We start from the raw sequence: 14,153 nt of genomic DNA, 5'->3' as shown, positions 1-14,153 counted from the left end.
TATCTTGTTGCCTTAGAAGCTTACTTTGAAAGCTAGGATGTTGTTGTTTTATTTCAAAAACTCTGTTGTGTCTATATTAACTAGTCGGCCTAAATTTCATAGGCTGCAGCTAGTACTCTTTTGGTTATTATTTATATATATATATACACACACCTTGTGATCTTGTATCTTTATTTTGTGTATCTTATCCTTTGCGCTTTAGTTATCGTGTGAATGCTTCACGCTTTTGTATCTCTGTTTTGAGCTATATTTCTTCATCGGGTTTCTAGTATTTTATTTTATATATATATATATTACCGTATGAGCTTTAGAACTGTCATAGCACTTTGTCATCATTTGCTTTACGGCATGAGGTAAGGCTTAGGGCAATGGGGTGTTACATCCCACCCCAGCACATGAACTGCGAAACGACAACTACCCTCCAACCCACGGGAGAATAATCAACATCGTCCATGCACAGCCAACCCCACAATAAGCAACAGCCTTGAGCTGACGACCACCGATATGGCGAGGCTAGAGCAATCGATGGCCTGGGAGAACAAGCGAACTGAATAATTCAAGAGCTACACCAACGAGTGCAGACCTTAAAAAGTCAAATAATCACAGAAGGAACAGACACCTCCTCCTCAAAGTTCTCTCCACTGCTCCCCTCAACTGGACTCTTCCACTTCCTACTAGACTCGAGAACAAGAATCTCCACGACCTGGCTAGCAAACGTTATGTTGGTAAAGAAAGCAAACAGCAAGTGGCAAATGTGCGTCGACTACACGGACTTGAACAAAGCTTGTCCAAAAGACGCCTCTCCCGTGCCAAATATCAATGGGTTGGTAGACCTCGCCTCAGGACACCAGTACCTCAGTTTCATGGACGCATACTCAGGGTACAACCAGATACCCATGCACAAACCGGGCGGAAAAAAATGGTGTTCGTAACCCTCGAATGTACATATTGCTATACAGTCATGCCCTTTGGGAAAAAATATAGGTGCTACCTACCAAAGACTCGTCATGAATATCTTCAAAGACCTCTTAGGAACAAAATTGGAGGTTTACATTGACGACATGCTAGCCAAAACAGAAACGAGCAAAGAGCTTATTGATGATCTCAAACTTATATTGGGTACCTTGAGGAAACACCAGATGCGCCTTAATGGAGGTAGAGAAATTCCTGGGTTTCATGATCACACAACGAGGAGTGGAGGCAAACCTGGAAAAGTGTCGGGCCATCCTCGAGAAGAGAAGTCCCACAAGTCTCAAGGACGTCTAAAGGCTAACTGGACGACTAGCCGTTCTCTCGCGCTTCCTCTCGGAGCCTCGGCTCAGAAGGCTATCCCCTTCTTCAAACTTATGAAAAAGGTATAAGTTTTAAGTGGGAAACCGAATGCGAAAAGGCTTCCAACACTTCAAAAAAGTGTTAGCAGAACCTCTCGTACTCTCAAAGCCCAAAGCGAGAGAAACATTGTACCTTTACCTCTCTATAACAGAAGAAGCGTTAATCCGAGAAGACGAACAAAAAACACAAGGGACAATATAATTCATAAGTAAAGTTCTCCAGAACGCCAAGATGCATAGTAACTCGCCTATGCACTACTCACAGCGTCCCGACGGCTCTGACAATACTTCTAGAGCTACCCTATCGTAGTCCAAATAGACTAGGCCGTTAAGCAAGTACTTCAGAAGCTAGACTTAGCAAGGTGAATTCTTTCTTGGTCGGTTGAGCTTTCCCATTATAAAATACGGTTTGAGCCCAGAAACGCAATCAAGGTTCAAGCCATGATGGATTTCATCGTCGAAATGACCCATGAAGTGAAGCTACCGAACTATGGAAACTCCATGTTGACGGCTTGTCGAACAACAGTTCTGGCGGAGTGGCAATAATATTAGTAAATGAAAACAGGATTACTATCGAACAGTCAATTCGATACGAATTCCCAACCTCCAACAATTAGGTAGAATACGAAGCTTTCTTGACCAGATTAACACTGGCTAAGGTAGTCGGCACAAAAATACTAGATGTTTGCAGTGACTCCTAAGTAGTTAGTTCTTAAATAAATGGGGACTGCCAAATACAGGATCCCTTACTACAACAGTACTTATCCAAGGTTAAGGAGCTGACTACCGAGGTGTCTATTTGCACATCCTCAAAGAAAAGAATGCAAGAGCCGACATGCTCTCAAAGTTAGCAAGCACCAAGTCGATCTGGAAAAACCGTTCACTAATCTAAGAATTTGTCAAGTCACCTTTCGTCACGGCCACTTCCTTAACATTTTTCCACATGTTTTATATTCTTCTCTTCATGGTTGTGTAGCCTATTTTCCTCCCTAATAGCTTGATTGTGAGGGATCTCCACCAAAGCTTCTATAGTTCCTTTTTAGCTTCCTCATCGATAACAATGTTGAAGAGCCCTTTTTCCATATCTTCGACTATTATCTCTGACTTGTTATTCTTTCTTTTAGGTTCTTCCATTCCCTTATTTGATTTCTCTATTTCAGGTATAGTTTTTTCATCATTGTTTATACCATCTTCATCAGAACTCGAAGGATCATCTTCAAACTCTTAGTCTTTTCCTATCACTATGTGTTGCATAGGTCTTGTTATTTGCTCCACTTTCTTCATGCTACATCCAGTCTTCAAACTTTGGTACAAGTGCTTTTGTTCCAATAAAGCCTTCATCTCTTTTACGTACCTTCTTGACACTTTTTTGCAAAAGGTCCCTCTCTTGCTCAGAGGGGTCTTGTTTATTTCGGGCTCCTTCTGATGACTCTACTTCAGTTATAAGGCCGATTGAGGACTATGGTGGTGGTATTTTCACAAATAAAAAGAAAAACTCGTATGGAGAGAAAAGAAAACGGTTACTAATAATGACTAGTTGTAGAACATGAGAATAAGACAATGCAGGAAATTAAAATAAGTATATCCTTATTTTGTCAACCTTGGTGATATTATAATTTCTTTCACAATTGTAGCATAATGGGTGCTAAATATCAGTTTAAAAATCTTCAAGTTGTAAAGCTAAAGTTCGTTGTAGTTCTAAACCGATAATTAACAATGTTATAGTTTAGTTTAAAAATGTTACAATTCAAATCAATAACTGAGAGTTTAGACCTGAGTTATTTTTTATTGGAATCACAATATTATGCACATTTAGTTTAAAAATGTTATAATTCAAATCAATAACTGAGAGTTTAGACCTGAATTATTTTTTATTGGAATCACAATATTATGCATGATCATTGGCTATGAGGGAATCGTGAGTTTGTTTGTAATTGACAAAAATTTAAATAGAAAAAAATTAATAAAGACAATTAACTAGAGGAGAAGTAAATTCAAATGCTAAAAGATCTTAGCAAGGGATGAGGGTTAAGGGTCACTATTCTTATTACTAACCACAATATAATAATTACAAAGAGCAAACTCAATTTGTCAACCTCTATAAATTGAGGAAAGTCAATTAGACTTAATTAACCATAACCATAAGTTGTAACCAACTTACTAATTGAAATTAGTAAAAGATTAGCATTAATAAAAATAAAATTAATTAACATTTCTAAATTATCAATCAACTTGAACATTAGTAACTCAAGATTACCTAAGTTCCCAACCCAAGCCAAGAATGTAAAATCTATTCTATAACTAAGTAAAACATTTTATTAAATACTTGGAAGGCATAAGAATAAAACTTCATAAACTAAAATAGCATAATAGAGGAAGTAACAAAAAATTCTAAGAAAGTTAGAGTAACAAAACAAGAAATTATAAGAAAAACTATAATTAAACAAAACTAAAATCTAGAACAAGAGAATTTGAAGCTTCTCTCTCTATAATCCAACTAAAAACCTAAAAACATTGTAAAAATGAGTATATGATGAGCTTTGTTTAATCCTTCCTCAAATCTTGATTCATACTGGTTCCAAAGTGATCTGAAATTGGCCAAAATGACCACCCCAAATCGCATCGCGAGTCCCGTGTCATTTTAAATAAGACACGCGATTAAACTGGTGTGTGCGCACAACACAGGATTTTTTTTCTTTGTTTTTTTCGCAAAATCTCCGCTTTTGTATGTTTTTTATCCATCTTCCCAAGTCATCCTTACCTTCTAAACCTCGAATAACTTCAATAAATATATCAAGACATCGAATGAAATAAAAGTGAAATTAATTTGACAAATTTAAAAGCCTAAAAAATATGTTTCAATCAATTAAGTATAATTAAAAAAAATTATAAAAACATATATTTACAAAGAATATGTGTAAATTAAGTTGATAAAATTTACTCTTTTCAATCTAAAAATCATATTTGAATTTATCATAGAACTAGTAAAATGTTGGGTGGATTTGACAAGTAAGAGAGATTTTTTTTTTTTTAATTCTTTTGTAACACACACGCTCACTCTCTCACTTACACTATACCTATTATGAGCTCTATATTCTACTTTATGAGTTTAATCCAATATTTGAATTCGCACAGCTCTTTTGGAGGCCAACAAATCCCAATATACTAGCGTTGGTCATTGAATTATTTTATTTTCCTTTGGATTGGTGTCGTTAGATTATTCTGTTGTGATGTTTTTTTATGGATTCTGTTTTCAAAAGTCCAAAGGTGATAAGACTAATTAGATCAATCTATTGTATGTACGCTGTTGCATTTTAAATAAAAGAAACTTTATTCAAGAAAAAATAAAATAAAGACAAAAAATAAAAGAAAAAGCCTATTACATTTCTTTTGGTTTTGTGTAGGATTTTATTAGCCTCCAAAATAACTTTTTACTTACGAAGAAGGGATCTCTCAGCCACGAAGTCATTTTAAGAGATTGGATAGTCTTTACTCTTTACAAAGGATAACGTCATTTTTGGGTTACAAAAGGATAAATAATTAAAAAGTTATTTAGTCGTTCATTTTTAATTTGAGGCTATATAGTCTTTCGTGAAAATAAATAGAGTCGGAATAAATATTTATTCTAAATTCATAATATATTTTCAGTTTTACTCCTCAATACAAGAATCATATATTATCAAACTATTAAGGTCAAGGAAAAAAATTATATTGGACTTTCACAACCATTTTGACTTTTGACAATGATATTTTAGGCCATGTTTGAGAAAATATATAATATTTTTTTTAATATAGATATCAATGGTCAATTTGAGTTGATCGAGTTATTCATTTATTTAAACAAATATTAGATGCTCAAAATTTTTTATTTTGTGTATGTATGCAATTCAAATCTTGAACGAGTTAATTTTTGAAGAGATAACTAAGAATATATACCAATATTTATAATTGTTGTCTTTAATTATAATTTTAAATAACATTTTTTAGACAATAATATTTAAACATATAGATATAAACAATCTTCTGTGCATAAAAATAAGGAGGAGGATGGTAATTATTATGTCTAAAGATATTGATATAAACAATGTCGAATTAAACAAGATGTCAAAGACGGTTAGAAAGAAGTAAATTTTTTTACATAGAAGATTTTTCTAGAGAAAAGAGGATGGTAAACTTAAAATTGCTCAAGTTAAGTAAAAAATGGTATGGGCACCTAAGAAGTTAGGAGAATTGGAGTGGGTGATGCAGTTGTTTGGAATACGACTCTCTTATTTAAATGGTGGTATAGGTTTTTTAAAAAAGATTGTCCGTTTTAAAAAAGAATTGTTTGCTCATGTAATAACCTGGATTTGAATTGAATGTTTTACACTTAGATGCTTTTTACTGACGGTAGTCCATGAAAAGATATATGTTAACTGCAGATCATCAAGGAGCAACAAGTGAAAGAAAAGATGATTAATGGCCTATATACAAAATTATGAGATGGGAGGATGATTAGATTTTGGGAAGATAATTGATTACATTGTGATATTCTTGTTAATATTGCAAGTGTGAGGAGTGTTGAAGTTAGTCCCACATCAAAGAAAGGAAGGAAGAGTGACGAGTTTATAAGATGAGAGACCCATTAACTTACCTTAAGGTTTTGTGTTGGATGTGGTGTCATCTCATCTTATGTTCTCTCGCTTGATTCCTCCCTGAAGTCTCTCCGGTGGTTGAGAGCTCCCCACAGTTGGCCCAACAATTCTAAAGTCTTTTTTTCCAGGACTTTTTTCGGTATCAAACCAAAAAGGATCCACCATACGAGAATCTGAGCTTTGGGATGGGTTAGAGTGAGTTTGGAAAGACGAGATCTTTATCAATAGAAATTAGATCTAATGAGTCAACTATACATGGTGTTCTACAAGTTGCCAAATTAACAAAAGAAAGAGAAGACACTTATGTGAAAGTTTGATAAAAATAATTTTTTTATTACTAATTTCTTTTGTGCAGGTTTTGTAGAAAGAAAGATTATTGAAGGATATATCCTGCTATAGTTTTGCTAAAGCTATTTGAAAGGGGGTGGTTCCATTTCGAGTGAAGTTTTTACTTGATTTGTATTAGTCAATAGAGTTAATACTAAAGACCGTTTGAGTAAGTTTAGTATATTTGTGTGTGTTGTGTGGTAAGGATGTTGAAAGTGTTCACTACTTATTTGTTGATTTTGAGTATTCTTGACCGCTGTGATATATTTAGGCTTGTGATAGTGGTCGTTTTTGAGTTATACCAGGTATTATAAATGAAAACTTTAAAAGTTGGACAAAAATGACAATAAAAAAGGATTTTCGTAAGAAGTAGTTGATAAACTTCTTTGCTATTGTTTGGAATATATGACGAAAAAGAAATTAAAAAAAAAACTTTTTAGAATAAGGCGTCAAAAATTGCAGTGGTTATTATATTTTCATTTAGAAATTACAAAGAGTGAATAAATAATGCTAATTCTTTTTGTTGTTGAAGACAATACCATAAATTAGGGGTGGCAAAACGGGTCAAACCGTCGAACCCGCTAAAAAAGGCAGTTCGAGTTAGATTTTGGAACCCGTCAAATTTAAAAAAAAACTGCCAAATTTGCGGGTTTTGGCGGCGTGACGGGTTGACCCAGCGGGACAAAGATTTTTATTTTTTTTATTAAATAAAAGAGTGATTACTATTACAAAATTAATAATTATATAACTTTCAAACACTTTTTTTCATTCTTCTTTTAGCTATTAACTTTATTTATTTTATTTTACAATTTCGTATATATGCTTAAATTATGTTACTTATTTTTTAAAATAACGATGGTTCTATTGATAAATATTATTTTAAATCATTTTATTGAAGTTAAAAATAAAAAAAAAGATGGTAAGCAAATTTATATTATAATTTGACTATTTTTTATTTGTATTTAATTTTTAATTATTACTTTTTATTATTTTTAATGAATTTTATTTTTTTTTAAAAAAAAAAGAGTCAAGTAGGCTAACCGGTTGGCCTGCTAATTCGCCATAAAGTGGGACGAGCTAGCATTTTGAACCCACTTTAATTGGCGGGGCGGGTTGGAGCGGACCGACCCGCTTTGCCACCCCTACCATAAAATAATGAAAAAAAAAATAAAATTTATAACTAATCTTTTATAATTTTTTTTTGGACGGATCAGTCCCTAACGGAGGCATATGGATGGAGGGACTAATCCGTCCAAGTTTTGTGAAGGTCAGAAACTTAAAGGTATTTTTCAATGGTCAGGGACCTATTTATCCTTTTCTCTTTTTTTTTTTTTATTTCACTTAGGTTTTAAAAAAGAAGAACCAAAAAATTGTGCCTTAATTAGAATTTAGACAATATTTGTTATAGTGTATGTCTAAACAATAATTCAACTTCACTTATTGACTTTCATTATTGATATATAATCTCATAATAACTAATGAGTATGAAATGGAGGTTTCACATAGGATTGATAATATATAGGTGTTTATTTCGATACAATGATAAATTTATATGTACTGATACATAAAAAATATGGACAAATAATAATAAAATATGTGAAATTTATTTTTCACGTCAGCATCAAATTTCTTTTTTAAAAATATATATCATATCACTAATTTTACTAAAATATCTTTATAATTTAATAAAAATAAAAAATAATTTTTATTTTATTTTTACAAAAAGACTTAAATATCTTTTTTTATATGTTAGGCAAAAATTACTCTTTTAGATTAATCAAATTATTTAATTTTACCGTTTCAAAATTTAAATAATCTAAAGAAAAAAACAAAAACACAATTAACAAAATTATGTATCTCTTCATAAACACTAATCAATCATTCATACAAAAATTAAACAAATCTAAAAAATACTAAAAAAAATTACTTTATTCTTTGTTTTGCTCACTTTATCACCCAACCTTCGAGTTAAACTCCAAAATGGTCCCTGAGATTGGCGTCGTGCACTAAAATCGTCCCTAAGATTCTAATTGCACCAATTACGTCCCTGAGATTGAGAAAAGTGCACCATATTAGTCCCTGACCCATTTTTCCTTCACGACGTGATGACATGGCTAGATGATGTGGATGGTAAGTGACACGTGTCACTCCATGATTTGGCCACGTGTAATGATATGATGATGTGGTGATCAGTGACACGTGGCATGCTGACGTGGATAGTTGTGCCACGTGTCACAATGTTATTTGGACACGTGTCCATTTGTGCCACGTGTTACAACAGTATTCGTCCACGTGTCATCCATAGGTCATCGTTGTAGATGCACCAAATTAGTCCCTCACTTTGCATTAAGTGACTCATTTTAGTCCCTGAAATTGAATGTCGTGCACTAAACTAGTCCCTTCACCAATTTTTTCTCATTTTTTTTCTATAAATTCAAAATTCTCAATATTTTTGAATGCATTAATTTCAATTCTATTTTTTCACATGTTATTCAAATAAAAATGCTTTTATAAAATATTTTTTCTCTTGCGAATATCCTAACCGTCGACTTGGAGTTTACCTGAAGGTATTTCAAGCACCTTCACTACTATCTCCAACCTCTTTCAGTACTTTTATAAAATATTTTTTTCTCTTGCGGATACCTCTAACTGACGTCTTGGAGTTGACGTGAAGGCATTTCAAGTTTCCCTCATTACTATCTCCGACCTCTTTCGTTTATACTGCAGAGGTCGGAGATGATAGTGAGAGTGCTTGGAGTACCTTCAATCTAGCTCATTTACACATAACAAAAATGTATATTTCATAAGAATAAAAAATATATATTTTTTAATTATTGATTTCTTGTTAAAAGCACATATTTTTTATGAAAACAAAAAGTATCCAATCAATCATATAATTATTTTTTTATAATAACATATATATTACAAAAATTATCAATGTTAAATTATTAAAAAAATTATATAATTAAAACTAAAATCTTAAAAATTTTTATGAAAGCACTTGTATTTAAATGATATATGAAAAAATAGAATTGAAATTAGTGCATCTAAGATATTGAAAATTTTAGATTTAAAAAAAATGAGAAAAAATTGGTGAAGGGACTAGTTTGGTGCACGACATTCAATTCCAGGGACTAAAATGAGTCAATTAATGCAAAGTGGGGGACTAATTTGGTGCATCTACAACGATGACATAATGGATGACACGTGGACGAATACGGTTGTGACACGTGGCACAAATGGACACGTGGCCAAATAACATTGTGACACGTGGCACAACTATCCACGTCAGCATGCCACGTGTCACTGATCACCACATCATCATATCATTACACGTGGCCAAATCATGGAGTGACACGTGTCACTTACCATCCACGTCATCCAGCCATGTCATCACGTCGTGAAGGAAAAATGGGTCGGGGACTAATATGGTGCACTTTTCTCAATCTCAGGGACGTAATTGGTGCAATTGGGATCTCAGGGACGATTTTAGTGCACGACGCCAATCTCAGGAACCATTTTGGGGTTTAACTCCCCAACCTTCATATCTCTCCTCTGTGTTTATATCTCCCTCTCTTCTCTTCAATCTGTCTCTTCTCCCCGAAGACAAAGAAGAACGACGTCTTGCCAAGGTCTCCACAGCTTTCGCGAGCACCTCACCCAGCCGAGGAGAACGTCGTCGCGTCAGAGAGCGTCGCCGTGTTGTGCGTTCCGGAGAGCGTCGCCGTGTTGTGCACTCTAGAGAGTGTCGCCGTCTTCCTGGTTCCATAGAGCGTCGCCGTCTTCCTCGTTCTTCATCAACATCGTCAGCTTCTCCCTTCCGATAATTTTCTCCCTTTGATTTCTGTGATTTTAATTATTATAGTATTGGTGTGATTTTTGTAATTAGTGTAATTTGATGGCCAGCCTTTAGTTTTATTTTGGGAAAATGATATGATTTAGGTTTCTCATCCTAATTGAATTCTTATCTTATCAATAAAAAGGAAAGAATTTTCCGTTTGGGAACAATTAAACCAATAGCTACTCTTTTGACATTTAGAACTATTTTTTTATTTAATTGTTCCCCAATTTGAAATGCTTTTATTATGAATTTTCAAATTGTAATATCTCAATTTTTTCTTTTGAAGCCATCATTAGAGTACCTTCTATATCTTCCAATTTTCTAACTGATTCTTTTTTTTTTTTTTCCTGGAGGAGGATATGTACCTTCTATTTTGGTTTCTGGAAAAATTGAAAAGATTTTCACAGACAAGTATATGGCTTCTAACATCCTATCAATTTGGAATAGGTATGCCTCCAAGGCTGCCAGTTACGTTGTTTCTCCGTTGTCAGGGCTCTCAAAGGGTAGTTTGTTGGCAGTAGTTACGTTGCTAATTCACTTCCAATGTAGTGTTTTGAAGTATTTTTTTTTTCCTTGTTTCATTTAGGATGTGCAATGCATGAATGGACTCATTTAATGCACTTGGTTTTTCTTTGGTGTTTATGTTGAATCTAAGTTGTTCAAGACTTGGTGTAAAGAACATATTTGTTCCTTTCAACTTTTCGATCGTGATAGAAGAATGATATTAGATATGAATTTCTTGCAACATAATGTGGTTTTGGCTTCAGCATTTGGAATTGTCTTTAGTTTTTATCATTTCTTTTCTTTTTCCGTTAAGAAAAATAACTATCTTTTTCCTTTAATAAAATAACTACCCCTAATAGGTAATACACTGATGGAATTTCTAGTTCTATATTGTGATGGCAACAAAGACATTGATTAAAAAAATAAAAGTTGCAATGCTCTTTTAAGTTTAGACAGTGCCAAGTTGTAGAGAGCAGGCTGTTCAAGGTTATACATGAGCTTCTTCATGGAGAAGAACTTGATCAAAGTGCCACACACCTGCAAGCACCAAAAACGAAGTCATATTTTCAGTCAGAAACCCAACAGGCCAACACCATAGCATATTTTACATTAGACTTTTTCTTTCTTCTTAGAATGTTTGGTATGAAAATGTTTAGAAGCAATTTAAAAGTGAGTGGAGCTATCTATATAGGTTATGTGCATACCATGACCCTTTCCAACCATTCTCAATTGAGTAACATTCTCTGCATTCCTCTTGATTGATTTAACCTGTACCAACCAAAACAAAAGATGTTACACAAACTCTTGTTTAATTTTTACACTTTGTAATGATGCAAATATAATCCACCCTAACTTCAGCTTGTTTCCATGTAAGAATTTTTCATTTTATTCACTTCTTATTCTAAATCTATTACTTTTATGGATCCAAGTTCCGTTAACTTCAAATCTCAAGTAGACATAAGTCAGCAAAGTTATACCTGCTCATTATTATTATTATTATTATTATCCGGTGGAAAATCCTTCCACGTGAAAGCAAAAGAGCACTTTTTTTCTGCAACTTCTTTTTATCAGTTCGATTGATAATGTAAATGTGTGTTTTAGTACGAGACATCAATTTCGGTACAATAAAGTCATGCTGTGGTCCAATCATGCAGCTGCTGGGAAATAATAATATGGCTCTTATGGTTTAGGCCCTATATATTCAAATTAATCGTTTAGGGGTGAACCTTAATCACTCTGGGTGACACGCGCAACTTTCAACGATGTTTTGGACAAGATTCGGGGAAGGCTAGCCAGCTGGAAAGGAAGATTGCTTAATAAGGCAGGCAGACTCTGTTTGCTCAACTCGATAGTGACTGCGATTCCTACTTATCGCATGCAAGTATCTCTCTTCCCTAAAGGGATAACTAATAAGATAGAATCCATGATGCGAAACTTTCTATGGAAGGGTCAAGCTGATGGTAGAGGCCTGAATCTAGTTAACTGGAAAGTGTTGGTCACTCCTAAGAAGTTTGGAGGTCTGGGAATTAGAGATCCTTTTTGTGCCAATATTGCTCTTCTTGGAAAACTAGTTTGGCAACTTTTTCACCATCCCGACAAGTTATGAGTTCAACTGTTGACGGAGAAATACCATTCTTTTAAGGATGATTATTTTAGTCGGTCTCGAAGAAGGGGATCTTATGTTTGGAAGAGTATATGTCGAGCTTGGGATATCCTGAAAGAAGGTTTTAGTTGGTGCATTGGGGATTTGAAACAGAACTTTTGGTTTTCTAAATGGAGAAGAGAGGGGCGACTGTGTCAGGAGATGGATTATGTTCACATTTCTGATTCGGATCTCAGGATCTTGGACCTTTGGTCATCTGGACAGTGAAACCTTGAGAATATCTATTCTCCTCTGAATCAGTCTCTGCAGAGCAACATTAACTCTTACAACCCAGATGTTCAAGCTGGTTAAGAGGTCGGTTGGTGTTGGACTGGTGCGGCTTCAAAGGTTTATGATGCTCATAGTGGTTATTTGTGTCTCAGTAAGAAGATGTTTAGTTGGGAGGATAGGAGTAATTGGCTTTGGCTTTGGCTTTGGCGTCAACATGTTCCGGAAAAGCACAAATTTTTGGCCTGGCTATGTCTTCGGGAGGCTCTTCCTACTGCTGCATTTCGTTTTAGGAGGGGCATTTCGCACACGGATAGCTGTCCACGATGTTTCTCAGGTCAGGAATCGGTTTTACATTGTATTCGGGATTGTCCAAAAGCCCAACTTGTTTGGCAAGCTTTAGGGATCTCCGATCAACCAGTGGATTTGATGAGTTGGTTCTTACATAATAGCAAACAGCGCCCCTTTAGATTCTTTTCTGGTCTCTGGTGGATTTGGTGTTCGAGAAATAACGAGATCTTTCATCCTCACGAGCATTGGACCACAGACAAGGTGATTGGTATGGCTTTGTCCTTAGAAAAGGAGCTCTGAAATATTTTTGAGTTGCAACGACTATCTATCCCCTCAACCATTAGTGGCTCTTGGATTCCCCCCTCAATGGGTACCTTTAAGATTAATTGTGATGCTAGCTATCCTGGCAGTGGTGCTCGAGTTGGTTTTGCTTGTGTTAGAAGAGATTGGAAGGGAAGGCGGCAACGAGGCTGTCTGGGAACAATTGAGAGTCGTATCATTTTGCAAGGAGAGTTGTTTGCTATTTGGAGAGGCTTTCTTTTAGCATGGGACTCGGGACAAAGAGACATATATGTGAGACAGACTGTGTGGAGGCTTTTACTATTGTCAATAATTTACAAGATTGCTCTGGTTTTATTGATCCTTTGGTGTTAAAAATTTGAGATATCATGTCTTGGAAATGGCGTGCTGATCTTCGGTTGATCTTGAGAGACGCAAATACAGTAGCAGACATCATGGCAAAGACTGCAATGAGGACTATTTCTCCCCAAGTGGAGCTTCCATTGCCTTGGAAGGAGTTTGAGAGTAGTATTCAGCAGGACTGCCTTTCTTAAGCAGTTTCTTGTTTTTTTTTCTTTCTTAGTTTTTGTTTATTTTCTTTTAAGTCACCAAAAAAATCGTTTAGGCCCTACAAATTACTGTATAGCATGGTTTTGAAAACCAAACCGGACCGACCGGTTCAACCGAAAAAACCAGGAACCGATCACCTAACCAATCCGGGTAAGGTCAGAAACCGCCTAGTAAAAAACCGGTGAGAAAACCGATCAAACCGGCGGTTAACCGATGAATCGGGAGAACCGTCCGATTTTTTAGCGGTTTCTGGTTTGAAAATTAAACTACTAAACGGCGTCGTTTTGAAGGTGAAAAAAAAAAAGGCCAAACGAACGTAAAGCTGAACCAAAAGAAAGGCCCCAATCCCCACCCCACCCGTTTCTGTCTCTCTCTCACTCATACCCACCAGAAAACCCTAGTCCCACCCATAATCCTCTCCTCTCTTCGAATTCCAAGAATAGCCACCACCCACCATCCCATTTCAGAGCTTAAACTCATCGCCGACCCCTTCTCTACTTGTCGCC

This window comes from Arachis hypogaea, chromosome 11, assembly GCF_003086295.3.
Source record: "Arachis hypogaea cultivar Tifrunner chromosome 11, arahy.Tifrunner.gnm2.J5K5, whole genome shotgun sequence".
NCBI classification, from domain to species: domain Eukaryota; kingdom Viridiplantae; phylum Streptophyta; class Magnoliopsida; order Fabales; family Fabaceae; genus Arachis; species Arachis hypogaea.
The sequence above is the reverse complement of the archived record's forward strand: the minus strand, read 5'-3'. Positions refer to the sequence as shown.